The sequence below is a fragment of the Staurois parvus genome, unplaced genomic scaffold, assembly GCF_062004578.1.
Source record: "Staurois parvus isolate SC_StPar_1 unplaced genomic scaffold, SC_StPar_1.0 ptg000389l, whole genome shotgun sequence".
NCBI lineage: Eukaryota > Metazoa > Chordata > Amphibia > Anura > Ranidae > Staurois > Staurois parvus.
In genome coordinates, this window is record NW_028318185.1 from 912,492 (window position 1) to 934,557 (window position 22,066).

The 22,066-nt window shown below is 40.0% G+C and overlaps 1 protein-coding gene across 2 annotated transcripts in view; it reads right to left on the reverse strand.

The window, feature by feature from the left end:
• ADCY8 (adenylate cyclase 8) overlaps positions 1–22,066 on the reverse strand; it is a 422,640-nt gene that overhangs the window by 211,710 nt on the left and 188,864 nt on the right. The window lies entirely within an intron of this gene.

Genomic DNA, 22,066 nt, shown 5'->3' on the forward strand with positions numbered 1-22,066 from the left:
CTATATCTGGTCTCCCAGGACCCTGCATTCGCTATATCTGGTCTCCCGGACCCTGCATTCACTATATCTGGTCTTGCCGAACCCTGCATTCACTATATCCGGTCTCCCCGGACCCTGCATTCACTATATTCGGTCTCCCCGAACCCTGCATTCACTAAATCCGGTCTTCCCGGACCCTGCATTCACTATATCTGGTCTCCCCGGACCCTGCATTCACTAAATCTGGTCTTCCCGGACTCTGCATTCACTATATCTGGTCTCCCCGGACCCTGCATTCACTATATCTGGTCTCCTCGGACCCTGCATTCAGTAAATCCGGTCTTCCCGGACCCTGCATTCACTATATCTGGTCTCCCCGGACCCCGCATTCACTATATCTGGTCTCCCCGGACCCTGCATTCACTATATCTGCTCTCCCCGGACCCTGCATTCACTATATCTGGTCTCCCCGGACCCTGCATTCACTATATCTGGTCTCCCCGGACCCTGCATTCACTATATCTGCTCTCCCCGGACCCTGCATTCACTATATCTGGTCTCCTCGGACCCTGCATTCACTATATCTGCTCTCCCCGGACCCTGCATTCACTATATCTGGTCTCCCCGGACCCTGCATTCACTATATCTGGTCTCCCCGGACCCTGCATTCTCTATATCTGGTCTCCCCGGACCCTGTATTCACTATATCTGGTCTCCCCGGACCCTGCATTCACTATATCTGGTCTCCCCGGACCTTGCATTCACTATATCTAGCCTCCCACAGTACACAGAACATGGAACTGCAATTATTGTAGTAAATATAAACTGCTAAATACCTTTTTTCATCAGCAGTTAGAGCAGTCTTGTGACTTCTATCAGTGCCCAGCAGAGCACTGGTTAAAGGTTGTAGGAGTAATTCTCTTTCTGCTCCAGCAAGATGCAGAACCCCTGATCTCTGTTTGGACAGTCTTGATCACATGCACTCTCTTAAGCAAAAAAAAAAAAAAACCCCTCTCTAGCAATACACACCAAACTGAGCATGTGCAGAGTGTCTCCACACGCTATGTCTTTTCAGGACATAAGAGGGGGGCACTGGAAGAAGGGGAGGATCAGAGAAGACAGGATCAAACATCCTTTTTACAGAATGCAAAGGATTTACCCCTTAGGTTCCACAGTGAGTATAACAAGCATGCTTTACTGCATATACAGACTGATTTTACTGGTGTAGGGCTAGAAGCTGATTGGCTACTATGCGCCGCCGCACAAGATTCTAAATGCTCCAGTTTTAGTAAATCTCCCCCCATAGTATGAGGCTATATTTGCACTATACATCTGCAATTCTGGATATTCATCTGGCTGATGGGGCATAAGGGAATGGTTTGCATAGTTCCACTCTATGTCCTAAAAGGAGGAATAATCCTTTTATTTTTAGGAAACATGATGGAAGAAGACTTGCATAAACGTTCTATTTTAACCACTTCCCGTCCGGCCCATGTATATAAACGGCCGGACGGGAGCAATGCAGGGGCGGGTTGCCGTTCAAAAATGGCGCCCACCATTTTAGCCTGTGTGCGCTTCCTGGGATCCGGTGCCGCTGTGTCCTCCAGACGCAGCAGAACACCGATTGCTGTCCGGGACCTCTGTGTGAGGTCCCGATCAAGTGATCACTGATTGGCCAGTTAGTAGTAAGCAAGATGTCACTTCTGACATCATTCCTTACTACTTGTGAATGATCACAGAGATCACATGGTACAAGGCTATTCACAACAGCCTTGTACTATGTGACGAGCTGTGACCAATCACAGCTCTCACAGTATTTCTCAATGGCTGCAAGAATGCAGCCAGAGAGAAGGAAAAATTATTGCTTTTACAGACTTTATGAGTGTAAAAGCAATCAGTGTTAAAAAAAAAAAATCTTCATCACCCCCCCACAAGTGGTACAGTCTCACTATGGTGACACTGTACTGCTAGGGTGACAGTATGTTAAAAAATAATAATAATAATAATATAAAAAATAAAATTAAAAAAAAAATAAAAAACTAAATATAATTTTTGGTTATAAACTAATTTGGGCTATTTTTTTTACTAAAAAGATAGCTGAATACATTTTGGCCAAGATTTATGAAGAAAGATTATTTATAAGAAAAACGCTTTTTTCAAATTTAAAAAAAAAAAAAATTATATAACTAAAAAAATAAAAATCCCAGCGGTGAATAAATACCACCAAAATAAAGTTTTATCTGTCTCAAAAAAATGCTAAAAAATTCATATGGGTACAGTGTTGCATGACCGCGCAATTGTCATTCAATGTGTGATAGATCCGAAAGCTGAAAATTGGCCTGGACAGGAAGGGGGTAAAATTGTCCTGACTTGAAGTGCTTAAGAAAGCTTTACTGTGATGTGTCCTGATTGGGGTAGAGATATTTTGGTTTGGTAATGTTTTAGTCCCTTTCCACCATTACCTGTTTGGCTATGCAGTCTAAGTAACTCAGGGGATAGAAATGAATCGATACATTTTAAAAATATAATATAAATTAAATTCTTCATACAAATTCTTTATCCATTTTATACATCACATTAGTTAAATTTGTTCTATGCTCTTTTTTCCATCCTCCTAATATGATAATTTTTTTTCAAAATAAAAATAATAGCACGAGATCCCATACAGAGCGGAATCCATTTCAGCTGTGACTGACCAGCTTAATGATGCGATTCCAAAAGATACATTATTTATTTCCCAACAATGAGAACACAAAGACTGATTCTCCGCACAAAGACCGCAGACAAACCAGAGTCTCTCAGATGATGGAAATACATTGATAATGTGATGTACAGCGCGCACAAAGCCATTAGGATAATGATTTGTTTTGCAGAAAACAAACTTATTTAACTAAAACAGATTATAATTAGAAAAGCTTCATTAATACGGCTATAAAAGTACATTTCTTTAGCCCTTTTTTTCATTTTTTTCATTTTTTTTATGACATTGGTTTTGGAAAGGAGAGTCATTTGCAGCCAATTAGACAAAAAAAAAAAGAAACACATTAAAATGGATCCTTTTCTCATTATGATAAAGAGTTTCCAGCTTAGAAACAGAAGAAAAAAATAACAGTTTTGTTACTTCAAACCAGTCCTCCTTGATTGTATCTGACTTCGGTATAAGCAATGGTGACTGGTCTTTCTTACATTTATTTTGCTAGAGGCTGTTTATAAAGATTTAAAATGGAACTCCATGCAAACTGCTAAAAAAAATGAAATGCATATATGTAAATGTGTGTTACTGGCCACCGGATTTGCAATTCTGTTCTTTTGATTCCCAAGCTTTCCCTATAGCACAGTTAGGATGAGGACACTAATATTTTGAACCCTCTCTCTACCACCCTTGTGTCCCTTTCAAAAGTTTCAGGGGAAGGGACACAGGATCGATGATTACGTGACCACTGTGATTGGTTGTCACAGTGGTCACATGAGCTGATCCTGTTGGCTACCAATCAGGGGCAGACTGAGAACTCATGGGGCTCCCGGCAAGGGGATCATGGGGCCCCTGTGTCCTTGCCCAAACTCAAAAATGCCTATGAAAAAGGTACCAGGGGCATCTCATGAGGCCCCCTACTGACCCCGGGCCCTCGGGCAGTGCCCGAGTTTCCAAATGGTCAGTCCGCCCCTGCTACCGATTGATAATGGGAACCGAAAGGTGTCCTTGAAAGGTGTTAAAGCCCGCCCTTTTCTCAACACACATACACTATGCATTACCAGGGTGGCAAGAGGATAAGTAGGGAAGGCTGAAAAGTTCTTTCAGTTTTTATTTTTCCTTAGTCTAGTTGGGGAGACTTCCCTTGACTTCCTGCCCTAAATACACAACAGGGAGTACCAGGGGCGGACTGACCATTTGGGAACTCGGGCACTGCGCGAGGGCCCGGGGTCAGTAGGGGGCCCCATGAGATGCCCCTGGTACCTTTCATAGGCTTTTTTGGGTGTGGTTTGAGTGTGGGCAAGGACACAGGGGCCCCATGATTCCCTATTGCCTGGTGGCCCCATGAGTGTCAGTCCGCACCTGGGGAGTACTAATATCTCCAGACAGAGGAGGGGAAATCCCCTCTTAGATAGTTGTCACAAGACAAGAAAGGAAGATGTCCCCTTATCTCCTGTTCCAGTGCCAATCACTGCTCTAGAGTCCAGTGGCGGCGTGCTTTACACCACTGCATCTGACACTTTGCATTTGGTGATGTAAGGCTTGGATGCAGCTGCTCGGCCATGGAAACCCATTCCATGAAGCTCTCTGCACGCTGTTGTGCTAATCTGAAGGCCACACGAAGTTTGGAGGTCTTTAGCTATTGACTCTGCAGACAGTTGGCAACATCTGCGCTTCAGCATGCACTGACCCCGCTCTGTCATTCTACGTGGCCTATCACTTAGTGGCTGAGTTGCTGTTGTTCCCAGTTGCTTCCACTTTGTTGCTTCCACAGTTGCTTCCACTTTGTTATAATACCACTAACAGTTGACCGTGGAATAGCCAAGAAATGTAACAGATGGACTTATTGCACAGTTGGCAACCTATCAAGGTACCACAGGTGTTCCAATCACCACTTGCAGAATTGAGTGATAATTATTCGTGGGGGAAATTCGTCATCAGACACTGAAAACGATTTTGCGACTTTGTTCAGTGATGTGCGAACTTGGCGCTATATTTCAAATTTCAGTGTTTTTGGTTTGATTATATTATTGAATTAAATTTATTATTATAATTTTAATTTTTTATGATTATTTATTATATTATAATTTATGATTTCGTGTTTCAAATTTTATCATACCCGGGATGTTTACTAGACTCTTGTTCGGACAGATTTCAGTGAGTTATTCCTAAGAATTACAGGCCTACAAGAAAAAAACTACATATTTCCATTGAAAACAATGTACCTCTTTGAGCACAGAAATACTGACATAATCAGAACGGCAAAGAGGTTAACAATAAAAATCTGACAGGGGTTCTCATCCTTCCCTACTCCCAAAACTAGGAAAAAAAAAAAAGTTCTGGCTATACAAACACTTTGGTCACATGTAAAAATCATATCAACACTATAAATTCACCTTTTACTTTTTTATTTTTTTAACCAGGGCACTTTATAAAATTATTTTAAGATACGGAGGCCATTAGGGCTGTTCTCTATTCTTTTCTTGCGTATAACAATAAAATACTATTAAAAAAAAAAAAGTCTTGGATATACATACATTTGATGTGTCTTTTTTTAAGATGTGGAAACCCAGAGCTATTGTTTAATATTTTTTGCACATAACAATAAAGATATACTATTGGAAAAAAGTTTTGGCTATACAAAAAAAATAACTTGATCAACATCATACAAACACTATCAAATCACTTTTTACATTTTCTAAATGAGGTTACACATGGTAGATTTCATCTTTCTAAACCCTCACCAGCAGTGAAACTAGACAGCATGGAAAGAGTTAAGTCAGAAAATGTAAAATTTACATGAAAACAGATCTGTGAAGATCTGAACAATCTGATTATAATCTACAGACAAAAGGAGGCTTTCAGCTTGATGACCCAGATGATGGGAAAGGTCAGGGGCGAACTGATAACTCATGGGGCTCCCGGGCAATAGGGGATCATGGGGCCCCTGTGTCCTTGCCCACATTCAAATCACACCCAAAAAAGCCTATAAAAGGTACCAGAGGCATCTCATGGGGCCCCCTGCTGTCCCCGGGCCCTCGGGTAGTGCCCGAGTGCTCGAATGGTCAGTCTGCCCCTGGGAAAGGTGGATTTGCAGGTAATACCTTCAATACACAGAAATCATTTTTAAATCTCTCCATGTCTTTCTTTACCAAAAAAAAAATCTCTAAAAAGAACTTTTTTTTCCATTGTGATCAAGTGACTACGTGGTTCTCGTCCTTCCCCTTGTAGTGCTCTCATCTGGTTTGCTGACGCAACCAGTAGTTTAACCAGTTGCCGACCGCAGATAGCCGAATGATGGCTTAATTCATATGACGTCCTCCCAGAACGCGCCCTCCCTTGCGTCCCCAGGGGCGCACCACGCGGCGATCTCCGTGAGCACTGTGTCCTACAGACACAGCTGATCACGTGATGTGGTAAAAGGCCAATCACAGTGGCCTTTTACCACATGATCAGTCGTGTCCAATGACACAGCAGATCACCGGTAAATGCAGTTGCCGGTTATCGGCTGTACTTTCCTCAAGCTGTCACAGTGTGAGGAAAGTACTGCCGATAACTGGCAATTGTCAGAGGATGGATCAGCACCGATGATCAGTGCCCATCATTGTTGCAGAACAGTGCCGCCCATCCGTGCCGCCCATCCGTGCCGCCTATCCGTGCCGCCTATCAGTGCTGCCTCATCAACGCACATTATTGAAGGAGAACAATTACCTGTTTGCAAAATTGTATAATAGAAACAAAGAAAAACTTTTTTTTTCAAAATTTGTGCTCTTTTTTCGTTTATAGCACAAAAAATAAACACCCAGTGGCGATTAAATACCACCCAAAGAAAGCTCTATTTGTGTGAAAAAAATGGTAAAAATTTCATATGGGTACAGTGTTGCATGACCGCGCAATTGTCATTTAAAGTGCGACAGCGCTGAAAGCTGAAAATTGGCCTGGGCAGGAAGGGGGTATAAGTGCCCGGTAGGCAAGGGGTTAAACAAAGCCAGAACCAGAAAAAAGTTGTCTAGAAATGTCTGCAGGCACTACACGGAGCTCTCATGCAGGCATAATTAATGACGGGGTCGGGACGCCCCGAGTTAGCCCACCTAAGTGAAAATTTACAAATTGTAATGAAATTGTGTAATGACACCATTCCGCCAAGCGAATCCGTGCTGTTATAGGCCTGCATTATTGCACACATCATGCTAGGATTTGCTGAGGATCATTAAGCATTTTAAACAGCTATAGCGAAAATACTCGGTATAATTGTATACGAGTGTGAACGCACAGCAAGGCACGTGGGTGTACTTTGTGCTGCCATTACAACTTCTATTGCAAGAATGGAATAAGTGTCTGCAGCAATGATAAATGATATGTACTGACATGTCAGGTGACAGGTGTCAAAATAGGTTTGGCATCGCTACAGGCAGTTAATAATCACAGTTTCACTAAGAATAAAAGTATAAAAGGCTCACAACAAAGGCACATAAAGCATCACTAATATGTACGTTGTATGTTACAGCAAACATCGGCATATTCCAACCCAAGAGTGATATGCTGCAGCCTACCGGTCCTTAGATGTGGTGGCTGCGTTGGTTGCTTTTTGTTTTGTTTTTACCTGTTATTATTATTATTATTAGTATTATTATTATACAGGATTTATATTATTATTATTATACAGGATTTATATTATTATTATTATTATTATACAGGATTTATATTATTATTATTATACAGGATTTATATTATTATTATACAGGATTTATATATTATTATTGTACAGGATTTATATTATTATTATACAGGATTTATATTAATATTATTATTATACAGGATTTATATTATTATTATTATTATAATACAGGATTTATATTATTATTATTATACATGATTTATATTATTATTATTATACAGGATTTATATTATTATTATTATTATTATTATTATAATACAGGATTTATATTATTATTATTATTATTATACAGGATTTATAATATTATTATTATACAGGATTTATATTATTATTATTATTGTACAGGATTTATATTATTATTATTATACAGGATTTATATTTAAGTGTTCTTGCATGGCAGACCCCTTACTGTTCTCTCACATATATATTCTTATTATTATAGCCAAATTTACCACCCTAACTCCTCCCACAGTTTTTACACTACATAGACAGTAATATACCGAAACGTGCAGATTGTTCCCGATTGGTGTGCTATTACTTTGTGGAACGTTTCGACCGAACGGTTCACAAAATATCGCCATTTTTGTGGTGAACTTTTCCCATAGGAATGAATGGCAGAATGTTCAAAACTAGAGTGTGAGCTGACAAAAGCTAGAGTGTGAGCTGAAAAATCAGGACATGATTTCTAAACTGCCATCACTCCCTCATTTTCAAGCCCACCTACACAAATCTTATATCAAAACGTTCAGCTATCCCTGCTGCCACTAAAAATGTCCACGGCTAAGCCATAGTCCTGATAGTTTTCACAATATGACCATTTGTTTGCAATTCACGTCGCCCATTGACATTCATTGAAAATCCACTCTAGACACCTGAAATTTGAAGGGCAATTTCTAAACTGCAACTGTGCCTTCATTTTTTATATTTCAGAGACATACTATGCATCAAAATGTAGGTCTGGGTCTTGTGATTCTCACAATATAAAGCTCTTTGGTGTAGGATTTAAAGTTTTACAACTACAATCATTTGAAGATGGCAACCGCCAGTGAAGTGAGCAAGTTGGAGCAGTTTGTTTTTAACCGCTCTTCTCTGCCCTTTGCTGTAAAGTGAGTTGCCATAAGAACCCAGGTGTGTGAGCAGGCAGCAGAGTGACAAAAGCTAGAGTGTGAGTTGTAGACTACTGGTGGAGGCAAGAACACTTCACACAATTTCCCCAGAAATTGTAGATTTTCTAGTTATTATTATTATTATTATACAGGATTTATATTATTATTATTATACAGGATTTATATTATTATTATTATACAGGATTTATATAGCGCCAACAGTTTGCTCAGCACTTTACAATATAACGGGAGACAATACAGCAACAATACAGTTCAATACAAGAGGGATAGGAGGGCCTGATCCTTGGAGCTTACAATCTATGACCTGTTGATCCTTTCTGTCCAAGGATGACAACGCTCAGTCACGGCACATATTTTAACCACTTCCCGTCCAGCCCATGTATATAAACAGCCAGACGGGAGCAGTGCAGGAGCGGGTGGACATTTATAAACATCCTCCCCACCTGTGCGCGCTCTTCTGGAACCACCGATCGCTGTATGGGACCTCTGTGTGAGGTCCCGATCATGTGATCACTGATTGGCCAATCAGTGATCACATGAATAGTAGTAAGCAAGATGTCACTTCCTGACATCATTGCTTACTACTAGTGAAATCTGTGAATGATCACAGAGGTCACATGGTACAAGGCTATTCACAACAGCCTTGTACCATGTGACAAGCTGTGACCAATCATAGCTCTCACAGTATTTCTCAATGGCTGCGAGAATGCAGCCAGAGAGAAGGAGAAATGAGTGCTTTTACAGCCTTTAAGGGTGTAAAAGAAATCAGTGTAAAAAAACAAAAAACGTCATTACCCCCCCACAAGTATTACAGTGTCACTATGGTGAAACTGTATTGCTAGGGTGACAGTATGTTAAAAAAAGAACCAAGAAAAATAAATAATAATATAAAGAAATAAAATAAAAATGAAAAATGTTTTTTGAAAAATTATAATTTTTGATGGAGAAGGAGAAATGATTGCTTTTACAGCCTTTATGGGTATAAAAGCAATCAGTGTAAAAAAAAAAATCTTCATCACTCCCCACAAGCAGTACAGTATCACTATGGTGACACTGTACTGCTAGGGTGACAGTATGTTAAAAAAAAAAACCCATAAATAATAATATAATAAAATAAAAATGTAAAAAAGAAGTTAGAAGAATTATAATTTTTGAAGGAAGAGGAGAAATGATTGCCTTTACAGCCATTATGGGTGTAAAAGCAATCCGTGTAAAAATACCTTCATCAATTTTATATTATTATATTTTATATGGTAATATTTCATTCATGGGTGTCATTTATTTGTTCTGTTCTATTTATTTTATAATTCTATTATTATTTTAACATTATTCTATATGCTAATATTTCATTCATGGGTATCATTTGTTTACTCTACTCATATACTATATATTTTAAAATTCTATTATTATTTTATAATTATTCTTTTATTCTATTCTATATGGTAATATTCCATTCATGAGTATCATTTATTTACTCTACTAATATACTATTTATTTTAAAATTCTATTATTATTGTATAATTATTCTGTTATTCTATTCTATATGGTAATATTTCATTCATGGGTGTAATTTATTTGTTCTAATATTCTACTATTTATTTTATAATTCTATTACTATTTTAAAATTATTCTATATGGTAATATTTCATTCATCAGTATGATTTATTTACTCTATTAATATACTATTTATTTTAAAATTCTATTATTATTGTATAATTATTCTATTATTCTATTCTATATGGTAATATTTCATTCATGGGTGTAATTTATTTGTTCTAATATTCTACTATTTATTTTATAATTCTATTACTATTTTAAAATTATTCTATATGGTAATATTTCATTCATCAGTATGATTTATTTACTCTATTAATATACTATTTATTTTAAAATTCTAATATTATTTTATAATTAGTCTATTATTCTATTCTACTGTATATAAGGTAATATTTCATTCAAGGTTGTCATTTATTTATTCTACTAATATACTATTTATTTTAAAATTCTAATATTATTTTATAATTAATCCATTATTCTATTATATACAGTAATCTTTAATTCATGGGTGTCATTTACTTGTTCTATTTAATCAAAATTATGATAGACCACTGTTTTCCAAAAAAAAAAAAAAGAAAGAAATTCAACCATTTTTTTTGCATGCTCTAAAAGATCAAATTGAAAATGACAATTTTGGAATGAGCTAATTTTGGAATGAGTGTTCAATTCCCTAAAATTCTGGCACAAATTGAGAGATTTTGCTGAAGCTACACCTTTTTGGCACAACACACTGGACCCAACAGAGAAAGCCAAATAAAGGCATTTTTGGCTTTTTTTTTTTTAATGGATTTAAATGGTCCTTGATGGCTGTGAAAGCTCCTTTCTACTATCATGGACCTGTTCTTGTGCCAAAAATGGCCCATCATTAGCTTATTTTACTTTTATTTTCAGAAAGAAAATAAATAAATAAACAAACAGGCAGTGAAAAACAAAGCAACCATATACCAATAACGATCACATACATATTACACAAAACGCATGTGACTCAACAGAGGAAGCCAAATTAAGGTGTTCAGGACAGTTATTAAAGGAATACTCGGATTTAAGTGTCTTCTGAGGCTTATAAAAGCTCCTTTCCAGTATCCTGGACCTGATATTGTGCCTAAAATGGTCCACCATTAACCTAATTATTTTACATTTTTTTCCAGAAAGAAAAAAAACAAGCAGTCAAAAAACAAACAACCATATAGAAGTACCAATCACATACACAATAGACATTGAACTCAACAGAGGAAGCCAAAATTAAGATGTGTTTGGCAGTTTTTATTTAAAGGAGTAATGGGCTCCCCTGAGGGTTTTGAAAGCTCACTTTTATTATCCAAAAAGTTCATCATTAACCTCATTATTTGGTATTTTTTTTTCCAGAAAGGAAAAACACAGACAGTGAAAAATGAAGCAACTATATACAAATAACGATCACGTATACAACACATATTGAACTCAACAGAAGAAGCCAAATTAGGGTGTTTTGAGCAAATTGTAAAAGAGCAATTGGATTTAATTGCCCCCTGAGTATTATAAAATACCCTTTTTACTATCCTAGACCTGCTTTTGTGCCATGAAATAGCCGCTCATTATTTTACATTTTTTTCTCAGATATTTAAAAAGAAAAGAACAGGAAATGAATAATGAAGCAACAATAAACAAAGAACAAACATACACACACAAAGGAAACAAAAATATAAAGAACACAAAATGAAATAAATCAAACTCCTCTAAATATAATATATATATATATATATATATATATATATATATATATATATATATATATATATACATATAATAAATATAAAGAAAAAAATTGAGCAAATTTTTGCCTAAGCAGCTCCATGAGCAAAACTGAGAGTATCCGCTGTAGACAGGTTTAGCCACCAACAAAATCAATAATTGTTTCGTGAAAATAATTTAACAGAAATCACTCCACTCTTCCACATACTACAACCACATTGAAGAATATAAAAATATTCCCAATCTGTTCAATGGTTTCATTTAACCTAAAAAATATTTTGAGCAGAAGTGACAGCAAATCCCCCATCCAAATCCTGAGGAATTTCATCCTTGGCCATGCCTCTGCTTTTCAGTACTGTGCAGTTACTTCATAACCCCCCCCCCCCCCTATTTTTATAAATTTTCCTTCTGTTTTTAATGTGTTACTATGTTTTTTGGCTTTTGAATACATTTTAGATTTAGCCCTGGTTCACACTGCTGAGATGCGGAATTCGCAGTGTTTTCAGTGCAAATTCCGCACCGCATCACAATTGCACCCCATTCATGCGAACCGCTGCAGGTGTGTATGTAAAGTTAACAACACCCCGAAAGCGGTCCGCAAAATGTGGTGCGATGTGAAGAATCGGATCGCATAGGTGTGAATACCCATGTGATCCGATTCCAGTGTGGACCAGAAAAAGGGTCCTACATGTTTTTGGTGCGAGTGCGGTGTGAATAGAGCCATACAAAATGTGTTTTACCATGTTTTGACACGTTTTTACAGCTAAAAAACTTCTCTAGAAACCCACTAGTCCTACGTTTTTTTTTCCAGCCAAAAAACGACCCTGCCAATAAAACGTTGATGACAGTCTATGTGTGCATGGACACATAGGATAACATGCTGGGGGGTTTACTAGCTGTAGAAAAAAAAATTCAAAAACAGCCGCTGTAAAAACATCAAGTGTGCTTCAGGACTTATAGGTGGCTAATGAAGGTCAGGTGTGTAGGCTACAGAGTGCAGCTTTGCAGTGCCAGCAATTTGTCAATCAGTCCATTTTTGTTGATGGAGAGCAAGTTCAACAATGCTAAATCTTCTACACTAAATATGCATAATTTGTGACTCATGTGCAGTCCTGGGTGGACTACAGAAGGGACTACAGAAGGGACAGAGACAGTAATAGAAAAAAGGTTTTGTCTTTAGAAAAGAAAGGAAGGAAAGAGAGAGAGAGAGAGAGAGAGAAAGAAAGAGAGAAAGAAAAGAGAAAGAAAGAGAAAGAAAAAGAGAAAGAAAGAGAAAGAGAGAAAAAAGGAGAGAGAGAAAAAGAAAGAACGAAAGAAAGACAAAGAGCTAGAGAGAAAAATAGCAAAAGAGAAAGAGAGAGAGAGAAAGAAAGAGAGAAAGAGAGAGGGAGAAAGAAAGAGAGAGGGAGAAAGAAAGAGAGAAAGAAAAAGAGAAAGAAAGAGAAAGAAAGAAAGAAAGAAAGAAAGAAAGAAAGAAAGAAAGAAAGAAAGAAAGAAAGAAAGAAAGAAAGAGAGAAAGTAGGAGAGAAAGAAAGAGAGAAAGAAAGAGAAAGAGAGAAAGAAAAAGAGAAAGAAAGAGAAAGAAAGAAAGAAAGAAAGAAAGAAAGAAAGAAAGAAAGAAAGAAAGAAAGAAAGAAAAAGAAAGAGAGAAAGTAGGAGAGAAAGAGTGAAAGAAAGAAAGAGTGAAAGAGTGAAAGAAAGAAAGAGTGAAAGAAAGAAAGAGTGAAAGAAAGAGAGTGAAAGAAAGAAAGAGTGAAAGAAAGAAAGAGTGAAAGAAAGAAAGAAAAGGAGAAAAAGAAAAAGAAAGAGTGAAAGAGAAAGAGAGAAAGAAAAAGAAAGAGAGAAAGAAAAGGAGAAAAAGAAAAAGAAAGAGTGAAAGAGAAAGAGAGAAAGAAAAGGAGAAAAGGAAAAAGAAAGAGTGAAAGAGAAAGAGAGAAAGAAAAAGAAAGAGAGAAAGAAAAGGAGAAAAAGAAAAAGAAAGAGTGAAAGAGAAAGAGAGAAAGAAAAGGAGAAAAAGAAAAAGAAAGAAAGGAAAAGGGAAAGAGAGAGAGCGCGACAGAGAAAAAGAGAGCCAACGAAAGAGACAGAAAGAAAAAAAGAGAGACAAGAAAAGGAAGGGTGAGAAAGACAAAGACAGAGAGAGGGAGGCATTGCTGCCATGCATACACATGTCCATTTCGAGACCCTCTATGTTTAAAATGGGTAATTTGATTCCAGGCATCATTTTGTGAAAGTAATTGAGTTGACTTCCTCTCACAGGCCAGTGGTTGCAGTTACAAGGAGTGACTGGCAATTTTCCATTTATGAATATATAAAAGTGAGGTGATCTTTATGCATCACTGCTACACCTCCCACGCAGCCCACAACTGTTAAGAAATGCTGTGAATTTACCAAGAGCTATCTTGCAGGAATAATAAGCCTTGTGAAATGAACCGTGGTAGCAGAGAGGTACTTCGCTTATACTACTGTTTCCTAACGCGACAAAGCCGAAAAAGACACGGAGCTGTTGATGATACAATGTTCTACATCTGTGTTTAAAAGTAAGTGAAATATTAGCAATGGACTTGTGTTACGGAAAAGTTCTGCAACTGTGTTCAAAAGAAAAGCTACGGTGAAAATAAATCTTTCCCGTTGAGATTTAACGTCACGCTGTTGGGAAGATCTACAGCCGTTCTCGCTATTTCTGAAGATGTTTCCTATAAACAAGAGCACATCTTTCAGGTGTGCACCAGAAATAGAAACTGTCATCAAGAGACCCGAGTCACCTGCTCCCTCCTGAGTCCTGAAAACTGTTTTGTTTTTTTTTCAATTAAGAAGATGTTGAACATGAATATAGTTTGTATTCTACTATCCAAGCATGAGGGGCAGCTTTAGGTTTATTTTCAAATATTTCATTGCCTAATGCCTTATCTATTTATTGCAGAAAGTCTGTGTACACAGCTCAATAGTTCAAGCTTAAAGAGGCCCCTTATTTACACGACAATCTTCAGTTTATATGTGATTTAATGTATTTTTTCATGTTATTTACCTGTAAAAGCTTCCCTTGTGTAGACATCCAGTAGCCCTAAGACTGCTGCTGGAGACTTCCATCTTGGATGTGATGTCAGCAGCCCCAGCAGACTGAGAGTTGTCACTCATTTGACACTCAATGGCAGCCTTTCACAACCTTTTTAACATGGAGAAACCCTTGATATAACTTTCTGTTCTCAGGGAACCCCTTCTTATAATTACTATGTTCACATCCTATGGTACATGGATGTGATGGTCACTGGGAAGAATACTCCTTAGGCCTAAACCTCTGACCCTCATTAGCCACTATAAAGAGTATTTAGAACTTCCACCCAGTGTGGCCGCAAATTGGGGGCAGCAGTTGTATCCATGCAGCCACCGCATCCCTGAAGGAATGGGTCTGTCTGCATGAGGATACATGGAACACATGTGCATCCCCTGTGTGGGCAAACACAGCCCTAGCAAGGGTGGTTAGTGGGAAGAATGGTCTCTCACAGATAGCTAAAATGATCATTGTTGTCAGTGGGAACTTACCTTAGAGGCAGTCATTGTTCATTTCTCAAGGAACACCTAGCAACCTCTGAAGGAACCCTAGGGATCCATGGAACCCTGGTTGAGAAAGACTGCTCTATGGTATTTCCAATCACTCCTCCCCCAGCTAATACATAAAAGGTTATGTAGGGAGGTGAAAGCACAGAAAGCAATTGGACCCTCACATAAGAAAAAAGGGCTATGACATGGCAGGAGGGAGATGGCTATGCTTGGGCATGGGACCCAGAAGCCAAAGGCAATTACTGTAGTAGTGGTGCCTACTACAGTGATTTCCAACTTCTACAGGTGTGGCACGTACATACACTATAATACCAAAAGTATTGGGACGCCTACCTTTACAGGTGAACTTTAGTGGCATCCCAGTTTTAGTCCGTAGGGTTCAATAATGAGTTGGCTCACCCTTTGCAGCTATAACAGCTTCTACTCTTCTGGGAAGGCTGTCCACAAGGTTTAGGAGGGTATCTATGGGAATGTTTGACCATTCTTCCAGAAGCGCATTTGTGAGGTCAGGCACTATCAGATGAGAAGTCCTGGCTCACAGTCTCCGCTCTAATTCATCCCAAAAGTGTTCTGTCAGGTTGAGGTCAGGACTCTGCGCAGGTCAGTCAAGTTCCTCCACCCCAAACTCGCTCATCCATGTCTTTATGGACCTTGCTTTGTGCACTAGTGCAGACATGTTGGAAAAGGAAGAGGCCATACCCAAACTGTTCCCACAAAGTTGGGAGCATGACATTGGCCAAAATGTCTTGGTATGCTGATGCCTTAAGAGTTCCCTTCACTGGAACTAAGGGGCCGAGCCCAACCCCTGAAGAACAACCCCACACCATTTTCCCCCCTCCACCAAACTACACTTGGTACAATGCAGTCAGGCAAGTACCGTTCTCCTGGCAACAGCCAAACCCAGACATGCCCATTTGATTGCCAGACAGAGAAGCATGATTCATCACTTCAGAGAACATGGCTCCACTGCTCTAGAGTCCAGTGGCTACGTCCTTTACACCACTTCATCCGGCGCTTTGCATTGCACTTGGTGATGTAAGGCTTGGATGCAGCTGCTCGGCTGTGGAAACCCATTCCATGAAGCTCTCTACGCACTGTTGTTGTGCTAATCTGAAGGCCACATGAAGTTTGGAGGTCTTTAGCTATTGACTCTGCAGACAGCTGGCAACATCTGTGCACTGTGCGCTTCAGCATGCACTGACCCCGCTCTGTCATTTTATGTGGCCTACCATTTTGTAGCTGAGTTGCTGTTGTTCCCAGTTGCTTCCACTTTGTTATAACACCACTAACAGTTGACCGTGGGATATTAAGTAGCAAGGAAATGTTACGGATGGACTTATTGCACAGGTGGCAACCTATCACAGGACCACGCTTGGAGTCACTGAGCTCCTGAGAGCGACTTATTCTTTTACAAATGTTTGTAGAAGCAGTCTGCATGCCTAGGTGCTTGATTTTATACACCTGTGGTCATGGAGGTGATTGGAACACCTGAATCCAATGATTTGGAGGGGTTTCCCAATACTTTTGGCAATATACTGTACTTACATTGGTCAAAGGTGGACAAATGTACAATTGCCATACCTAAACTTCAGATTTAATAATCTTGCCCACATGCTGTTGATCTTTGCTGTAATGAAAATAAAAATTGCCCAAAAAATCCTGAAAGTTCTACACTTCCAGGAGTATGGAACTCTTGTTCCCCCTTGCACTCAGTGGTTTGATCCACCAAACCCTGCATCACTACTATGTCCTGTGGTGATGTTGTGCCTAGCAGAAGAAACCATAGTGCACAGCTGGGGACGCAGGAGATCGACACTTGCTGGAGGGCCAGATCTGGCAAATCCTTCAGCCATTGGTTTCTTTTACTACAGCAGCACAGGTTTTGAAAGAGGTAGGTATTAAAGAAGAGCTCCCACTTCTTCCCCCAGGGGCAAAGTACAGGTAATACTTTGTCCCATGCTCCTACGTGCTTTGAAAGGCTTGCCATAGATAGATCTTTTTTGAGGTGGGTGAAGGAATCCTCCCCATTGAGACATTGTACTCTGACAGCGGGGACTCTCCAGATGCAGCCCGTGGACTGAGGCCACTGATCGAGAAAAAATTTCCAACAAACAATTGTTAGATTGACTTCTGATAGCCCGGGGTTAACTCTGGCTCCCAGAACTTGTCTGAGAGAAGTGACGGCAAGAGGAATACAGTGGTAGGGGTGTGTGTTGGTCAGCTTCCCATCCCACTGCATTCCTCTTGCTGCTGGGTGTCTGGGGCAAGCTCCTGGAGCAGAGAGTGCTGATTATCAAGCAGCCATCTTCTTCCTAGCTACGTTGTTGAATGGCTGTGTGGGGAGGGAGAAGCTCCCTGCAAAATCTCATAGCTAGGCTTATAGCGCACTAGGAACATGGGGCAAAAGTAATACATGAGGGACAGAGCACCAAAAAAAATAAAAATAAAAATAAACTCTCTCATTGAACAGTAACTATTTATATGTTTAATCCTTATGCTGCTAGTCTTAGTAAATAGGAAAGAAATGCCTGCAGCGATAAAAGAAGAAAAGAATTAGAGCAGGGCAGGCATGACTAGGCCCAGGGTGGGAAGGAAGAAGTGTGAGGGTTAATGATTGTATTAGGGTTGGTAAAGGATAGCTGGGGGATCTGGTTGGTAGAAGAGAGTGTAGGTGGGTTTCCTGCACTTTAGGGTGGGGTGTTCTGGGGAGGGGCGTCAGTTGGGAGCTGGACGTGGGAGAGAGAGCTTCCCTCCCGCCCTCCCTGTTTGGTGAGTGTTGTGATCCTCCTGGGGGGGGGGGGTTATTTTGGTTCCTGGGCGGTGGTTGGTCTTTGGAGGCGGTTCTTATCTTGGAGGTACAAAATGGTGTGGGACCCATCGTTGGTATGGTGTGCCCGGGAACATTCCAGTTAACCGAGGTTTAACTGGAAGGTGGTGGTGCTGCACTGCGGACGGTATGGTTGTCTCCGAGCTGGTTGGTTGCGGCTGGAGGCCTAGTGGAATATGGTTGTCCGCAGGTGCATTTCGGATCGTTTTGGGGGTGCCTTCAAAGACCAACGACAACTCTTTATGTTTTCTGTTATAAGGAATGGTTGATGTGTTTAAACTTGATTTGTTAATAAAAGGCCGTGTTGGCCATTTTACTCCAAAATTGGTGTTGTGTTTTCTGTAAGTATAGTAAGTAAAGGGGATTGGTATGGAAGGGTAATGGTGGTGTAGTGGGGTCTGGATGAACCTATCTCGGGTGCACTAGTCAAGTATACTATATATAGACATTTTCATTTTTTTTTTTACATTTCTTCAGTTGTTTCCTGATTTCTGGCCTAAGACAAAATGATGTCGTAGATCCCAGGAGTCTTCGTAGGAGGATGGGGCTTTCTCAGCTAAGCACACCGTCCATGCCTGAACTAAGGGTAAATGGATTCCAGGAAGTAAATGCTACATGAATCACCTGCCCATACTAAAGATGGCTGTGGCTAGAAATTTTAGGGGAGGTGTTTTTCAAAGTGATTTCTCAACAAAATAAAGCATGGAGACATGAAGATATGGAAGAGTTTGCTCAGATGCAGGTAAAGCGAAACTCTACCCAAAAGGGAAAGTTCTGCTTTAAGGACTGGTTCTCCGCTCCCCATTAAGGATTGGCACCTTTGGGGAATGGGGTGGGGGGGGGGGGGTAGCGGGTACCCGAAACTGACATGTACCCTCTCCCACTTCCGCTACGATCGTCTAGGTCAGGGGTCTCCAAACTGTGGCCTGCGGGTCAGATGTGGCCCTTTGCTTGCTTTAATCCAGCCCTTGGGGCACTCCACTCATACGAGGCACTATCCCTTCCACTGACACCAAAGACAGGGCACTATGCTCCCCACTGACACCAACAACGGGGCACTATTCCTCCCACTGACATCAATCATGGGGCACTTTTCCTCCCACTGACACCATCGATTGGGGCACTATTCCTCCTACTGACACCAATGATGGGACACTATTTCACTCACTGATACCAACATTGAGACACTATTCTTCCCACTGACACCAATGATTGGGCACTATTCCTCCCACTGACACCAACAATGGGGCACCATTCCTCCCACTGACACCAATGATGGGACACCATTCCTCCCAGTGACACCAATGGCGGGACACTATTCCTCCCACAGATACCAATTATGTACATTTTTTTTTACCCCTATTTAATAAACCAAACCCATGGATTTTGCTTTGCTTGCTTTTATCCAGCCCTTGGGGCACTCCACTGATATGAGGCACTATCCCTTCCACTGACACCAAAGACAGGGCACTATTCCTCTCACTGACACCAACAATGGGGCACTATTCCTCCAACTGACATCAATTATGGAGTACTATTCCTTCCACTGACACCAGTAATGTGGTACTGACACCAACAATGGGGCACTATTTCTCCCACTAACACCAACAATGGGACACTATTCCTCCCACTGACACCAACAATGGGACACTATTCCTCCCACTGACACCAATTATGTAAAACATTTTTACCCCTATTTAGTAAACCAAGCCCATGGCATTTTCTACTCCCACTGGCCACAGTCCGGCCCCCCTAAAGACTGAAGGGCAGTAAACTGGCCCTTTGTTTCAAAAGTTTGGAGACCCCTGGCCTAGGCATTCGGAAGCGGATGTTGTCCTCCCCTCCCTCCCTCCCTCCCCGTAGTTTTCTGGGACACGTGACAGATCCCCGAAGACTATGGGACCATTCACAAAGTGCAGCGGTACTTGCGCATGGACAGTGAGTATCCGGCTGTGAAGTCGCAAACTGTCACAACCAAGTGCCTGCACTGAAGATGTCGGCTCTGGGAACACAGGGTGGCCGGGGAAATGGACTGCGGGGGGGGGGGTTAGGGAAGGGGGAGGGGGTTCGAGGGACTGGTAAGTGTTTTTGTAGCTGCTGACTTTTATTTTTTTTTGTTTTCACTGGAAGTTCTGCTTTAAATTAGAGTACTTGTTTAAATATTCTTTTTTGCATTTATTTTAGTGGAGGAGATACTTCAAAGCATTTGCTCATCATCATTAAGACAAATACATCTAGATTAGGTCTGGCCAATGTGGTCTACTCTACCAATAAGGTTCAATGTACACGGGACACTTCTGACCGATGCAAACTGACCGATGCTGGAAAACGTAGGTTAACAAACGTCTGTTTAGCCGCGTTTGCATACCGAGTTTATGGGCGTTTATGAGCGTTTGCGTTTAGAAGCGTTTTTTAAAGATAACCTCAGGAGACCTTCCGAAATGCCCAGAATGCACTGAAAAACAGTAAAAAATTAACTATTTCAGACATTTTGAGAGAAATAGAGAGAGGAGAAGCAGAGAGAGCAGTATGTGTTGAGATTAGCTGTCTTTTTTTTTGTGGTGTTTGGATGTGTTCCAGCTCATTTCTGTGCAGAAATTATTGCAGCAGTGTCTAAAATATTTTCTTTCATGCGAAACCTCAAAGTATGGTGTACCGAGTTCATCTGAGTAACGGGAAAACACTTTGCAGGCATTTTTCATGATGAAGAAAGGCTCTGGACTGCATCTGGAAATGGAAGAGTTAAAAAAATTTTCCAAACACAAAAGATTATAAACGCGGTTAGCCGCGTTTACAAGCGTTTGGTATTTGAAACGTTGATAAAATCTACTCCTGAACGCAAAAAAAGTTTGGTGCGTTCAAAAAAACGACTGTAAACTCAACTGCCTGTAAATGATGATGTGTACATGGAGACATAGGAAAACATTAGGGAGAGTTCAGGGGCTGCTGAAAAAAACGCAAAAAAGCTCCTAAATGTGAGTTTATCAGCTGCAGTGTACATGGAGCCTTAGACTGCTAGTCCAATCATTTGTTTTTTTCCTGCCCCTGGAACACAATTAGGAAAGTGAAACACAATAGTCTGTGAAAAGACAGAATACATTCAATTATCAATGGAAAATTTCCACTGGAGGTTTTCATGTAATGGTAAATGAGTGACTTATCAAAATGTCATCCTTGTATTAGCTAAGATTCCAATTAGCTGGGGATGCAGACATTAAACCAGACGAAGATGAAACGGAGCGATTGAAACATTCGATTCTGTCTTGCGGAAGATCAGCTTCCCCTTTATAATGTCAAATGATAATCAGTTACATTTCGCTTTTGTGAACGAAACATTATGTGCAGATCGCAGTAATGAAAAACATGTAAGTAGCCAAGGGAAGGATTATGCTGCAAACTACATCCCAGGAAGCCAATGAGCTTGTAAAATCCTTTGCACTCTGCCTCTGCTGACCATTATATTAGCAGTGCTAGCAATTCTTTCTGTAGACTACAGAACACCCCCCCCCCCAGGAAAGGATACAAACTAAAGCCAGCCATACATGGGTCGAATTCTAAAAGAATTATCTTTCCAAAATCATTTCCTAAGAATTTTCGATCAAATTTTGCACCATTAGTGGGCCACAGCATCGGCCGATTTTCGAGCGACCATCGAATTTGAGTGATCGGGCATGTTGGAAATGTTTTGAAAAACCAAGGAATGTCTAATTAATGATGGGAGGATCGTGTGACAAAAATGTAATTGAAAAAGAAATGAGCATGAGCTTTGACCTGGAAAGAAAAGAAAATTCTTTGCCGTGAAAATTCTGCCGCTTTGTAGCCTACACACCTGACCCTCATTAGCCACCTATAAAAATAATCTAGAACTTCCACCAAGTGCTTGATCAAAAGGTTCCATTGGCTTGTATCATTTC